General features: G+C 42.4%; 1 long non-coding RNA gene across 1 annotated transcript; it reads right to left on the bottom strand.

The window, feature by feature from the left end:
• Positions 1-2577: 2577 nt before the first annotated feature.
• On the bottom strand, positions 2578-7796 carry LOC139025468 (uncharacterized). The gene is made up of 3 exons (XR_011477061.1): positions 7589-7796; positions 5383-5502; positions 2578-2714 (listed from the first exon to the last, which is right to left on the bottom strand). It is a non-coding gene; the product is annotated as an uncharacterized lncRNA (long non-coding RNA).
• Positions 7797-15226: the final 7430 nt, after the last annotated feature.

Here is a 15226-nt window from a genome sequence, read left to right as displayed (position 1 = left end):
TTCCACTATGGTATGAACAGTGTCTTCTCATGTTCCACTATGGTATGAACAGTGTCTTCTCATGTTCCACTATGGTATGAGCAGTGTCTTCTCATGTTCCACTATGGTATGAACAGTGTCTTCTCATGTTCCACTATGGTATGAACAGTGTCTTCTTATGTTCTACTATGGTATGAGCAGTGTCTTCTCATATTCCTCTATGGTATAAACAATGTCTTCTCATGTTCCACTATGGTATGAACAGTGTCTTCTCATATTCCACTATGGTATGAACAGTGTTCTCTCATAGCAAAGACATCTTTCACAATCGTAGACTTAAACACACCAAAGCTCTGCAGGCAGATCATTATGGAGATTCTCTGTAAAAAGACTTCAGTAACGTCAGAATAATATAGAAAGATGGTTTTTGAGCGCTGTTGAGGGAACATTGACTTGGAGAAGAAAACTGCTGGGACTGAATGGAATTGAAGATGTCAGTTGCCAAAATGAAATTCACAACAAGAGAAAAATCTTGGATGTGCATGTCAAATATACTCTTATCTATGAGTAGGGTGTGTCTTTTCTTATCTATGAGTAGGGTGTGTCTTTCTTTCTCTATGAGTAGGCGTGTGTCTTCCTTATCTATGAGTAGGTGTGTGTCTTTCTTATCTATGAGTAGGGTGTGTCTTTTCTTATCTATGAGTAGGGTGTGTCTTTCTTATCTATGAGTAGGGTGTGTCCTTTCTTATCTATGAGGAGCGGTGTGTCTTCTTATCCTATGAGTAGGGTGTGTCTTTCTTATCTATGAAGTAGGGTGTTGTCTTTCTTATCTATGCAGGAGGGTGTGTCTTCTTATCTATGAGTAGGTGTGTCTTTCCTTATCTATTGAGGGAGGGTGTGTCTTTCTTATCTTGAGGAGGGTGTGTCTTTCCTTATCTATGAGTAGGGTGTGTCTTTCTTATCTATAGTAGGGTGTGTCTTTCTTATCTCTGAGGGAGGGTGTGTCTTTCTTATCTATGAGGAGGGTGTGTCCTTTCTTATCTAATGAGTAGGGTGTGGTCTTCTTATCTACTGAGTAGGTGTGTGCTTTCTTATCCTATGAGTAGGGTGTGGTCTTTCTTATCTATGAGTAGGGTGTGTCTTTCTTATCTATGAGTAGGGTGTGTCCTTCTTATCTATGAGTAGGGTGTGTCTTTCTTATCTATGGTAAGGTGTGTCTTTGCTTAAGTCTATGGAAGTAGGGGTGTGTCTTTTCTTATCTATGCGTAGGGTGTGTCTTTCTTATCTATGAGTAGGGTGTGTCTTTCTTTATCTATGAGTAGGGTGTGGGTCTTCTCTTATCTATGAGTAGGTGTGTGCTTCTTTCTATGAGTAGCGGTGTGTCTTTCTATCTAATGAGTAGGGTGTGTCTTTCTTATCTACTGAGTAGGGTGTGTCTTTCTTTCATCTATAAAGTAGGGTGTGTCTTCTTATTCTATGAGTAGGGTGTGTCTTTCCTTATCTATGGGAGGGTGTGTCTTTCTTATCTAATGAGTAGGGGTGTGTCTTTCCTTTATCTATGAGTTTAGGGTGTGTCTTTCTTATCTATGGTAGGGTGTGTCTTTCTTATCTATGAGTAGGGGTGTGTCTTTCTTATTATGAGGAGGGTGTGTCTTTCTTATCTATGAGTAGGGGCTTGGGTCTTTCTTATCTAATGAGGCAGGGTGTGTCTTTCTATCTATGAGAGGGCTGTGTCTTTCTTATCCTTATGAGGAGGGTGGTGTCGTTTCTTATCTAATGAGTAGGGTGTGTCTTTCTTATCTATGAGTAAGGGTGTGTTTTCCTTATCTATGAGGAGGCGTGTGGTCTTTCTTCTTATCTATGCGGAGTGGGTGTGTTTTCTTATCTATGAGGAGGGTGGTGTCTTCTTATCTATGGAGGAGGGTGTGTCTTCTTATCTAATGAGTAGGCTGTGTCTGTCTTATCTAATGAGTAGGGGGTCTTTTCTTATCTATGAGGAAGGGTGTGTCTTTCTTATCTATGGAGGAGGGTGTGTCTTTCTTATCTATGAGGTAAGGTGTGTCTTTCTTATCTATGAGTAGGGTGTTCTTCTTATCTATGAGTAGGTGTGTCTTTCTTATCTATGGATAGGGTGTGTCTTTCTTATCTATGAGTAGTGTGTGTCTTTCTTATCTAATGAGTAGGTGTGTCTTTCTTATCTATGAGTAGGGTGTGTCTTTCTTATTATGAGTAGGGTGTGTCTTTCTGTGATTTGTAATCATGGTTTTACCCAGGAAAAATACACGAATAACTACTGCATTTGTTCTTACGAATGGTGTGTAAGTGTGGTGTGTGCGTGCGCGTGTGTGTGGTGGTGTGTGTGTGTGTGTGTGTGGTGTGTGTGGTGTGGGTGTGTGTGTGTGTGTGTGGTGTGTGTGTGGGTGTGTGTGTGTGTGTGGTGTGTGTGGTGTGTGTGTGTGTGGTGTGGTGGTGTTGTGGTGTGTGTGGTGGTGTGTGGGTGTGTGTGTGGTGTGGTTGTGTGTGTGTGTGTGCGTGTGCGTGTGCGTGTGTGTGCGTGTGCGTGTGTGGTGTGTGGTGTGTACTGTACCCTTTCCATGTTCTCCTCTGGTAATGAGCGTAGTTTGTTCTCCATGCGTCTGAATGCGTAGGCCAGCTCCTCATTCTTCCTGCTCAGCCTCTTGTTCTTGTCCAGCACGGGGCATAAACTGGCTCTCTGCCTCTCTTAGGCGCTTCAGCTTAGACGGACAGGCACACACAACACACACAGACACACAGAACCATTAAGTATCGTTCTTGTCCAGCAGGGGCATAAACTGTCTCTCTGCCTCTCTTAGGGTGCTCAAGGCTGATGGACAGACATACACGTGACACACCACACACACACACACGTCATCATTATGTTCTTGTCCAGCAGGGGCCTCTGCTCTCTCAGCACTGCTTGCTAGACACAGACAGTCGGTCCACAAACTATCGGCACCTGATAAAATGAGCAGTACATGGGGGGAGAGAGTGGGGGGGTCTTAGGGCGGGTTGGTGGGGCGGGTTTTTCGTTTTTAGACTAGTCCTCCATACAGAAATCTTCAATCCTCGATATTCTTCGTCTGCTCTTAAGAACTGCTTTTTCCATTCACAACTACAGGTTTTTCAATGGGGTTCAAGTCCGGAGACTGAGGTGGCCATTGTGCCAAATGGTTGGATTTTTGTGATCAATTAACCGTTATTTGTATGGTTTTGTGTGTTGTTGGGGTTATTGTCTTGCTGGAAGATTCAACTTGCAGCAAAAGTGCAGCCTCCTGAGAGACGCAACTGGTATTTGGTTAAATGTCCTGGTATTTGGTTAAATGTCTGGTAATTTGGTTAAATGTCCTGGTATTTGGTAGAGTTCATGATGCCGTTGACTTAACAAGGGCCTCAGGACCAGTGAAGCAAAATAGCCCTTTAACATCAATGATCCACCACCATATTTTACGCATAACATCAATGATCCACCACCATATTTTAACATAACATCAATATCCACTACATAGTTTACCATAACATCAATGATCCACCACCATATTTTACATAACATCAATGATCAACTACCATATTTTACCATAACATCAAAGATCCACCACCATATTTTACCATAACATCAATATCCACCACCATAATTACATTTACATTTAAGTCATTTAGCAGACCTCTTTCCAGAGCGACTTACAAATTGGTGATAACATAACATAACATCAATGATCCACTACCATAACATCAAATGATCCACCACCAATATTTTACCATAACATCAATGATCCACCAACCATATTTTACATAACATCAATGATCCACCACCAATAATTTTACCATAACATCAAATGATCCACCACCATATTTACCATAACATCAATGATCCCCACCACTATTTTACCATACATCAAGATCCACCACCATATTTACATAACATCAATGATCCACCACCATATATTACCATAAATCAAATGATCCACCACCATATTTACCAATAACAGCAATGATCCACCACCATATTTTACCATAACATCAATGATCCACCACCATATTTCACCATAACATATCAATGATCCACCACCATATTTTCACCATATAATCAATGATACCACCATATTTTACCATAACATCCAATGATCACCCCATATTTTCCACCATAACATCAATGATCACCCACACCATATTTTACCATAACATCAATGATCCACCACCATATTTTACCATAACATCAATGATCCACACAATATTTTAACATAACATCAATGATCCACTACCGTATATTTTACCATAACATCAATGAATCCACCACCATATTTTACCATAACAATCAATGATCCAACTACCATATTTTACCATAACGTCAATGATCCAACCACATATTAGTACCATAACATTCAATGATCCTACCACTATTTTACCATAACATCAATGATCCACACTACCATATTATTTACCATAACATCAATGTCCACCACCATATTTTACCATAACAATCAATGATCCACACCATATTTACCATAACATCAATGATCCACCACCATATTTCACCAATAACATTAATGATCCCCCACCATATTTTACCATAACATCAATGATCCACTACCATATTTCACCATAACATCAATGATCCACTACCATATTTTACCATAACATCAATGATCCACCACCATATTTTACCATAACAGCAATGATCCACTACCATAACATTAATGATCCCCCACCATATACCATATTTTACCATAACATCAATGATCCACCACCATATTTTACCATAACATCAATGATCCACTACCATATTTTACCATAACATCAATGATCCACTACCATAACATTAATGATCCCCCACCATATTTTACCATAACATCAATGATCCACCACCATATTTTACCATAACAGCAATGATCCACTACCATATTTTACCATAACATCAATGATCCACCACCATATTTTACCATAACATCAATGATCCACCACCATATTTTACCATAACAGCAATGATCCACTACCATAACATTAATGATCCCCCACCATATTTTACCATAACATCAATGATCCACTACCATAACATCAATGATCCACCACCATATTTTACCATAACATCAATGATCCACCACCAAGCCTGGTTGTTGTTATTCCAGAACCAAACTGATCCAATACCAAACCTGGTTGTTATTCCAGAACCAAGCTGATCCAATACCAAACTTGGTTGTTATTCCAGAACCAAACTGATCCAATACCAAACCTGGTTGTTATTCCAGAACCAAGCTGATCCAATACCAAACCTGGTTGCTATACCAGAACCAAACAGGAGGGCATTGCGGTCCTCCAGCAAATCAGCATTCAGGGCTGGAACCACCCAGTTTATACTTGTGATTAGAAGACGTCAGAAGGGCTCACCAGTTCGTTTCTTTCCTCTGACAAGAGGGCGTTGCGGTCTTCCAGTTTGCGGATGATGGAACTCAGCTCAGAGATCTTCAGTTGGAAGCGCCGGGCTTCCTTCTCATCCAACTGCTGTTCCTGAAACACACACCGACTGCAGATTACTGGGGAAAACCTCAAACACCCTCCCCAGACCCCTGTATGCCATATTATTACAGTATATTAGGCCTCACTGAACCCCACGTATCTAAAGCCCTATGGACCTTCACTGTAAACACTCCATGTGGAAACGTCCGTTCATGTGGTAAAATACACCTGGACACTTCTGGGTTCCTGTTGACATGGGTTTTTTCTCTCTCTATATAACAGTGTAATGAAGTGTGCAGTGGGGACATTCATTCTTACGCAGAAATAAATAATAAACAGAAAAATTACAAACATCCATCCATTTTCTGCCGTGAAAATGAAAGCACTATTCAATCGGCTACGGTCGCTGGTGTTTATTACAGTACAGCCCTGCTTGCTACTCATCAGGGTTGGGGTCCTTTTGAAATGAAGGAAGTCAATTCAGGAAATGATTATTTGAATTTAACATTTTAACATAAATATCTTCTCCTTTTCAGTTTATTGAGAAGTCATTGAAAAATAGATGCCTGTTTTTTTTCAATTATTGAATTGGAACGACAATTTACTTCCTGAATTGACTGACTTGAATTGGAATTGACCCCAAAGCTGGTCCCTGCTACTCCTGAACGCTCAGACTCCGGAGCTGTGAGAAGAGACTACCTACATTGAGATGTATGCCGATAATAATAAGTAAGTAGCCTGTTGAAATAACAGGTGTCTAGTCTGTAAGCATGAGAGGTGAGTGTAAGGGAGTGTGAATATTTGTGACAGTGTGAAGGCGTTCAGGTGATGTGCTTATAGAATGAGGAAGTCACAGGCCACGGACTGGTGCACAGCAGGCGGGCTTGGATTGGTGTTGAAAGTACAGCTAGGACATCAAACATTTAGTTCTTCAACGGGGAATGGTGACCTGTGTAAATTTGATTACAAGAATTTGCTGTAAAATATTAATAAAATTACAATTCATTAAAATTAAATGTGCAGTATTTTGTATCCACTGTGTTGAAAATTCAGAGATTCATATATATATATATTTATGAGCTGAAAATTAAAAAAAAAAATTTTTTTTTGCTGAAGACGAAAATAACGAGTAACCAAACCTTCTATAAACATCTCAAGAATTCCTTATTCAGTGGTGCAGAAGACATCTTTCAACAATAGAGAACATCGTATCTGCAATAGACAGTAAAGGAAGGTTAGAGGGACTGTGCTGGGTGGAGGAATAGACAGTAAAGGAAGGTTAGAGGGACTGGTGCTGGGTGGAGTAATAGACAGTAAAGGAAGGGGAGAGGACTGGTGCTGGTGCAGTAATAGGCAGTAAAGGAAGGTAAGTAGACTGGTGCTGGGTGCAGTAATAGACAGTAAAGGAAGGTTAGAGGGACTGGTGCTGGGTGCAGTAATAGACAGTAAAGGAAGGTTAGAGGGACTGGTGCTGGGTGCAGCAATAGACAGTAAAGGAAGTTTAGAGGACTTGGTGCTGAGTGGAGAATAGACAGTAAAGGAAGGTGAGAGGACTGGTGCTGGGTGCAGGAATAGACAGTAAAGGAAGGTTAGAGGACTGGTGCTGGGTGGAGGAATAGACAGTAAAGGAAGGTTAGAGGACTGGTGCTGGGTGCAGTATAGACAGTAAAGAAAAGTGAGAGGACTGGTGCTGGTGGAGGAATAGACAGTAAAGGAAGGAGAGGACTGGTGCTGGTGGAGGAATAGACAGTAAAGGAAGGTGAGAGGACTGGTGCTGGTGCAGTAATAGACAGTAAAGGAAGGTGAGAGGACTGGTGCTGGGTGCAGTAATAGACAGTAAAGGAAGGTGAGAGGACTAGTGCTGAGTGGAGGAATAGAGAAAATCTAGGCTCAGCCAGGGCAGATCTCTAGACTCCATTTAAGCATCTAGAAAGAGATAAAGAAGGTGAAGCACAAAAGAAAGCAAAATAAACACATTAGCTAGATTTAAAGTTGCAGAGGCAACAAAAAGCCTTGCGTTTGTGGAGTAAGGCTATAGATAGCCTGCATTAAGCAGCAGTTAGAAGCTAGATGGAGGGATACCTGCATTAAGCAAGCAGTGAGAGGCGGCGGAGATGGAGGGAGAGAGATTGCTTACGAGGCTCTCTGAGGTCTGTCCTGCACCACTGGGGTAAGGAGCGTCTCGTTTGGGGCTGTGGAGGGTCTCCTGCCCCCAGCCTCCTGCTTCTGATCTGGGCTAGCTGCTCATCCACAGCCTCCTTCTGCAGCTGGAGCCTCTGAGTGTGTCCAGCCTGAACCCCAGCTCCTTCCCCAGCACACAGCTATGCTCTGTCTTTTACCTTAATCTCATCATCTACAGAGCAGAGCAGAACAGAGGAGAACAGTGGGAGGAGAACAGAGGAGAACATGGAGAGAGAGGAGAACAGTGGAGAGGAGAACAGAGGAGAACAGAGCAGAACAGAGGAGAACAGTGGAGAGGAGAAGCAGAGGAGAACAGAGGAGAGGAGAGGAGAACAGTGGAGAGGAGAACAGAGGAGAGGAGAACAGAGAGAACAGAGGAAACAGTTGAAGGAGAGGAGAACAGTGGAGAGGAGAACAGAGGAGAGAGAAACAGAACAGTGGAGAACAGAGGAGTGGAGAACAGAAGCAGTGGAGAAAAGAAGAGATCAGAGGAAGGGGAACAGAGGAGAGCAGAGCAAATGAGAGCAGAGCATGGGAGAACAGAGGAGAGGAGAACAGAAAACAGAGGACAACAGAGGAGAAGAGAACAGAACAGAGGAGAGTAGAACAGAGGGAGAACAAGGACAACAGAGGAGAAGAGAACAGAACAGAGGAGAGTAGACACAGAACAGAACACCGAGAGAGAAAAGAACAGGAACAGAGGGAAACAGAACAGACAAAGAGAGAAAGAACAGAGGAGAAACACAGGGAGAACAGAGGAGAACAGAGGAGACAGAGGAGAGGAGAACAGAACAAGGAAAACAGAACAGAAAAGAAGGAGAGAAGAACAGAGGAGAACAGAGGAGAACAAGGAGAACAGAGGAGAGGAACAGAACAGAGGAAAACGAAACAGAAAAGAGGAGAGAAGAAACAGAGGAGAACAGAGGAGAGGAGAACAGAAGAGAAACAGAACACCGAAGGGAGAAACAGAAAGAACAGAACAAGAGGAAACAGAACAGAAAAGAGGAGAGAAGAAAGAGGAGACAGAGGAGAACAGAGGAGAACAGAGGAGAACAGAACAGAACAGGAGAGAGGAAAACAGAACAGAGGACAACAGAAGAGAGCAGGGAGAATTAGAACAGAACAGAACAGAGGAAGAGTAGAACAGAACAGAACAGAGGAGAGTAGAACAGAACAGAACACCAATAGAGAGAACAGAAGAGGACAGAACAGAGAGTGAACAGAACAGAACACCGAAGAGGAGAACAGAACAGAAGAGAACAGGCAACAGAGGAGACAGAACAGAACAACAGAAAGAGAACACAAGAGTAGAACCGAACAGAGGAAACAGAACAAAACATAACAGAGGAGAACAGAACAGAACAGAGAGAGGAGAGAAGAACAGAACAGACGAGGATAGAACAGAACAGAACACCGAAGAGGAGAACAGAAGAGAACAGAACAGAGGGAAACAGGAACAGAAACAAGGGAGAGAAGAAACAGAGGAGAACGAGGAGAACAGAGAGGGAACAGAACAGAGAATAAGAGGAGAAACAGAGGAGAAACACAGGAGAACAGAACAGAGGAGAAACAGAAACAGAGGAGAAGACAGACAGGGCGAGAACAGAGGAAACAGAGGGAGAACAAAGGAGAACAAAGGAAGAACAGACAGAGAGAACAGAACAGCAGAGGAACCCAAACAGAGATGAGGAACGAACAGAGAGAACACGAACACAGGAGAAACAGAACAGAGGTAGAACGAGAGAGGAACAGAACAGAGAATGGGAGAAACAGAGGAGAACACAGTGGAGAAACAGAACCAGAGGAGACAAACAGAGTTCGAGAACAAAAAGAGGAGAACAGAGAGGAACAGAACAGAGGAGAACAGAGGAGAAACACCAGGAGAACAGAAACAGAGGAGAACACAGAGAAACAACAGGGAAAAAGAAAACAGAGGAGAACAGACAAGGACAGAACAGAGGAGAATAGAGGAGAACAGAACAGAGGAGAACAAACAGATGATAACGAACGAAGAGAACAGAACAGATTGAGACAGAACAGAGGAGAATAGAGGAAACAGACACAGGGAGGAAACAAACAGATGGGAACAGAACAGAAGGATAACAGAACAGAGGAGAACATGAACGGAGAACAGAGGAGAATAGAGAGAGACAGAACAGAGGGAGAACAGAACAGGAGGAAACATAACAGAGGAACAAACAGAGGAGAAACAGAACAGAGGAGAACAGACAGAGGAGAACAGAGGGAGAACAGAACAGAGGGAATAGGACGGAGAACAGAACAGACAAGAACAAGAGAACAGCAGAGAGAACAGAGGAGAACGAAAAGAGAACAGAAAGAGGAAGAACAGAGGAGGAACAGAATACAAAGATAACAGACAGAGGAGAACAGAGGGAACAGAACAGAAGATAAAACAGAGAACAGAGGGAACAAAGGGAAACAGAACAGAGGGAGAACGAGGAGAACAAGAGACAAGGAGAACAGAACAGAACAGAGGGAGAACGAAGAACAGAGGGAGAACAAGAAACAGAGGAGAAGAACAGAGGAGAACGAGAGAGCAAGAACAGAGGGAGAACAGAGGAGAACAGAACAGAGGAGAATAGAGGGAGAACAGAGGGAACAGAGAGAACAGAAAGAAAGATAACAGAACAGAGGATAACAGAGTGAACAGACGAGAAACCAGAAACAGGAGAACAAAACAGAGGAGAAACAGGAGGAGAACGAGAACAGACGATACAGAACAGAGGAGAACAGAACAGAGGAGAACAGAACAGATGAGCTCAGTCGAGCATGAGTGTTTGCATGCCATATAGTCACACCACACAGAGAGCACATCTATGCACACACACAGTTAGGTACTGTTCTGTTCAGCCTTCTGCCAGAAACAAATTTTGGCAAGACCAGCGACAAAGCCCCGCCCTGTTGATTGGCCTTCAGAGAAACAGGGAGCATCCTGTTAGCTACTAAACATCAGAAACAAATAATCCCCCCCCAGATGTTACGTTTCTTTCCTGTAATCATGCCTTCATTTCATCTTTACGATACACTGTGTTGCTTGGCAGCAGTACTAGGGTCACATTCAACAAGATCACAACAATTCCATTCCAGTTGAACGACGTTGAAATAGTCCTGGTTGATGTCCTGTGAAACACATATGACCCAGCTTCTTCTAGCATATATGCAAATCTGCATGTTGCTAAATTAAACCAGTCCCAACCCAGTAGCATTTAGCTACACATTCACTGTTACGGAAGCCAATAGAGAAACTCACTAAACTTACATACATATTACAACCTGTTAGGAAACCAAATAGAGAAACTCACTAAGCTACATAACACATCAACCTGTTAGAAGCCAATAGAGAAACATCACTAAGCCTACATAACATCATCAACCTGTTAGGAAGCCAATAGAGAAACGTTAACTAAAGACTACATACACATCAACCTGTTAGGAAGCCAATATGAGAACTCACTAAAGCTACATACACATCAACCTTGTTAGGAAGCCATAGAGAAACTCACTAAAGTACTAAGCTATCAAAACTTTAGCAAGCCATAGAGAAACTCACTAAAGCTTACATAACATATCAACCTTGTTAGGAAGCCAATAGAGAAAACTCACTAAAGCTACATAACACTCACCTGTTAGGAAGCAATAGAGAAACTCACTAAAGCTAATAACACTGAAACTGTTATGGAAGCCAATAGAGAACTCACTAAAGCTACATAACACATCAACCTGTTAGGAGCCATAGAGAACTCAGCTAAAGCTACATAACACCATAACCTGTTAGGAGCCAATAGAGAAACTTCACTAAAGCTAACGAACATCATCAACCTGTTAGGAACCGATAGAGACTCACTAAATAAAAGACTATAAGAATGATAAACTAGGGGAACTGTACATTGGACGCTGTTCTGTTATCAACTAGGCGGGAACCTGTACATGAGGACTGTGGTTCTGTTATAAACTAGGGGAACCTGTACATTGAGGACTGTTGTTATGTTATAAACTAGGGGAAAACCTGTACATGAGACTGTTGTTCTGTTATAAAATAGGGAAACCTGTACATGAGCACTGTTGTTCTGTTTAAACTAGGGGAAACCTGACAGTGAGAACTGTTCGATTGTTATAAAACTAGGGGGAAACCTGTACTGGAGATGTTGTTCTGTTATAACTAGGGGAAACTGCCATATGAGACTGTGGTCCTCTGTTTATAAACTAGGGGGAAACCTGTACGTGAGACTGATTTTCTGTTATAACTGGGGAAACCTGTACATGAGCTGCTGTTCTGTTATAAACTAGGGAAACCTTACATGGACTGTTTGGTCTGCTTTATAACTAGGGGAACTCGTACATGAGACTGTTGTTCTGTTAATAAAACTAGGGGACCTGTACATGAGACTGCTGTTTACTGTCTATAAACTTAGGGGAACCGTCATGGAGACTGTTGGTCTGTTTAAACTGGGGAAAACCGTACATGAGACTGCTTGTTCTGTTATAAAACTAGGGGAACCTGTACATGGAGGATGTCTTTCTGTTATAAACTGGGAAACGCTTACATTGAGACTGTTGTTCTGATTTAAACACTAGGGGAAACCTGTACATGAGACTGTTGCGTCTGTTAAAAACTAGGGGAAAACCTGTACATGAGACTTGTTTCTGTTAAAACTAGGGCGAAACCTGTACCTGAGACTTTGGTCTCCGTTTATAAACTAGAGGAAACCTGTTACATGAGGCTGTTGTTCTGCTTATAAACGTAGGGAACTGTACATTTGAGCTCGTTGGCGTTATAAACTAGGGGAAACCTGTATATGAGACTGTTGTTCTGTTATAACTAGGGGAAACCTTGTACATGACGACTGTTGTTCTTGTTATAACTTGGGGCTAAACCTGTACATGAGGACATGTTGTTCTGTTATAAACTTAGGGAACCTGTACACGAGACGTTGTTCTGTGTTATACAAACTAGGGGAAACCTGCTCACCATGAGGACTGTTTGTTTCTGTTATAAACTTAGCGGGAAACCTGTACAAGAACTGTTGTTTGTTATAACTAGCGGGAAACTGTACATTGAGACTGTTGTTCTGTTGATAAACTAGGGGAAACCTGTAGCATTGAGACTGTTGTTCTGTTATATAAAACTAGGGGGAACCGTACATTAGACCTGTTGTTTCTGTTATAAACTAGGGGAACCTGTAACGAGGACTGTTGTTCGTTTATAAACTAGGGAAACCTGTACATGAGGCTGTTGTTTCTGTTATAAATGGGGAACCTGTTACATGAGCTGTGGTCTTTATAAACTAGGGGAACTGTACATGAGACGTTTTGTCTGTTGTATAAACTAGGGGAAACTTTTACATGAGGACGTGTTGTTTCTTGTTATAACTTGGGAACCTGTACATAGACTGTTCTTCTGTTATAAACTAGGGGAAAGCTGTACATAAGTGACTTGTTGTTAGGATATGGTGGCTAAATTACATTCATTAAACAGTACTAATCTCTAATTTCCATGTTCTGGCTGTAGACGTCACTGACAGTAACGTAACCCAGACATATTGAACCGTCCTCACTTACCGGTCTTCTACTAAAAATAATCCATTACAGTTGGTCATTCACTGTGACAGAGACATATTTCAGACAACCAGTAGAACACTAGACTGTGACAGAGCCACTTGTATCAGACAGACAGTAGAACATAAGACTGCTGACAGAGCCACTGTATCAGACAACCAGTAGAACACTAGACTTGACAGAGCCACTATACTCAGACAGACAGACAGTTAGAACACTAGACTGGTGACAGCAGCCACTATATCAGACAGACGTTGAACAACTAGACTGTGACAGAGCTACTGTATCAGACAGACGATGTAGAACACTAGACTTGACAGGCCACTATATCAGACAGACAGTGTAGAACCCTGCATGTTGACAGAGCCACTGTATCAGCAGACAGTTGACACTAGGACTGTGACAGAGCCACTGTATAGCAGACAGACTAGACTGTGCAGAGCAAATAGACGACATAATAGACTGTGACAGAGCACTATTAGACAGACAGACAGTAGAACACTAGACTGTACAGAGCACTTTCGACCACGTACAAGAACAGTAGAACCACTAGACTGTGACAGAGACACTGTATCAGACAGACATTTTAAACCTGACTGTGACAGAGCACTGATATCAGAACAGACAGGTAAACACTTAGACTGTGACAGGAGCCACCTATATACAGACAGTAACGAATGTGAGAAGACTACACGCTAGAACTAGACTGTGACAGAGCCACTGTATCAGACAGACAGATAGACACCTATTAGACTGTGACAGAGCCACTGTATCAGACAGACGGTCAGAACACTAGACTGTGACATGAGCCACTATAATCAACGACAGTAGAACTACTAGACTGTGACAGGCCACTGTAATCAGACAAGACAGTAGACAACTGAGATTGTGAACACGAGCCACTGTATCAGAAGACAGACAGATTAGAACCACTAGACTGTGACAGAAGACACTGTATCAGTACAGACAGTAGAACACCTAGACTGTGACAGACAGCACTGTATCGACAACAGTTAGAACACTAGACTGTGACAGAGCCACTGTATCAGACAGCAGTGAACAACTAGACTGTGGACGAGCACTGTATCAGCAGACAGTTGTAACATAGACTGTGACAGAGCCACTGTTATTCAGGACGACAGTTAGAACACAGACTGTGACAGAGCACACTGTATCAGACAGACAGTAGAACACTATAGGACTGTTGACAAGCCACTGCTATTCAGACAGACAGTAGAACACTTAGACTGTGACAGAGCCACTGTATCAACAGGACAGCTTAAACACTAGCTGTGACAGAGCCACTGTATCAGACAGACAGTTAGAAATAGACTTGTGACAGGCCACTGTATCAGACGAGACAGATATACCACTAGACTGGTGACGGCCACTGTTAATTCAGACAGCAGTAGAACACTAGACTGTACAGAGCCCACTATATCAACAGACAGTAGAACACTGACTGCTGACAGACCACTATATCAGATAGACAGTAGAACACTAGATTGTGACAGAGCCACTTTATCCGCAGTGCTAGACAAGAGACAGACCAGGTATCAGACAGCAGCAGACAGTTAACTAGATGACAAAGGCTGTGACAGACAGTAGACCGACTGTGAACCAGATCAGACAGACAGACAGTAGAACACTAGACTGTGACCAAGAGCCCTGCTATACAGACAGACAGATTTAGAACACTTAGACTGTGGACAGAAGCCACTGTATCAGACAGACAGACGAGACACTAGATGTGACAAGCCACTGATATCAGAACAGGACAGTAGAACACTACGGACGCTGACAGAGCCACTATATCAGACAAGACAGACAGTAAGAACACTTAGACTGTGACGAGACGCCACTTTTCAGATAGACAGACAGTTGCAGGAACAACTAGAATCGTTGACAGAGCCACTATATCGGACAGACAGTCTTAGAACACTAACTGTGACAGAGCCACTATTTCAGATGACAGACAGTGGAAACCACTAGACTGTGGACAGAGCCACTATATCAG

This window comes from Salvelinus sp. IW2-2015, unplaced genomic scaffold (assembly GCF_002910315.2).
Source record: "Salvelinus sp. IW2-2015 unplaced genomic scaffold, ASM291031v2 Un_scaffold2738, whole genome shotgun sequence".
Lineage (NCBI taxonomy): Eukaryota > Metazoa > Chordata > Actinopteri > Salmoniformes > Salmonidae > Salvelinus > Salvelinus sp. IW2-2015.
Note: the sequence above shows the minus strand (reverse complement) of the source record. Positions and strands in the feature narration are given on the sequence as shown.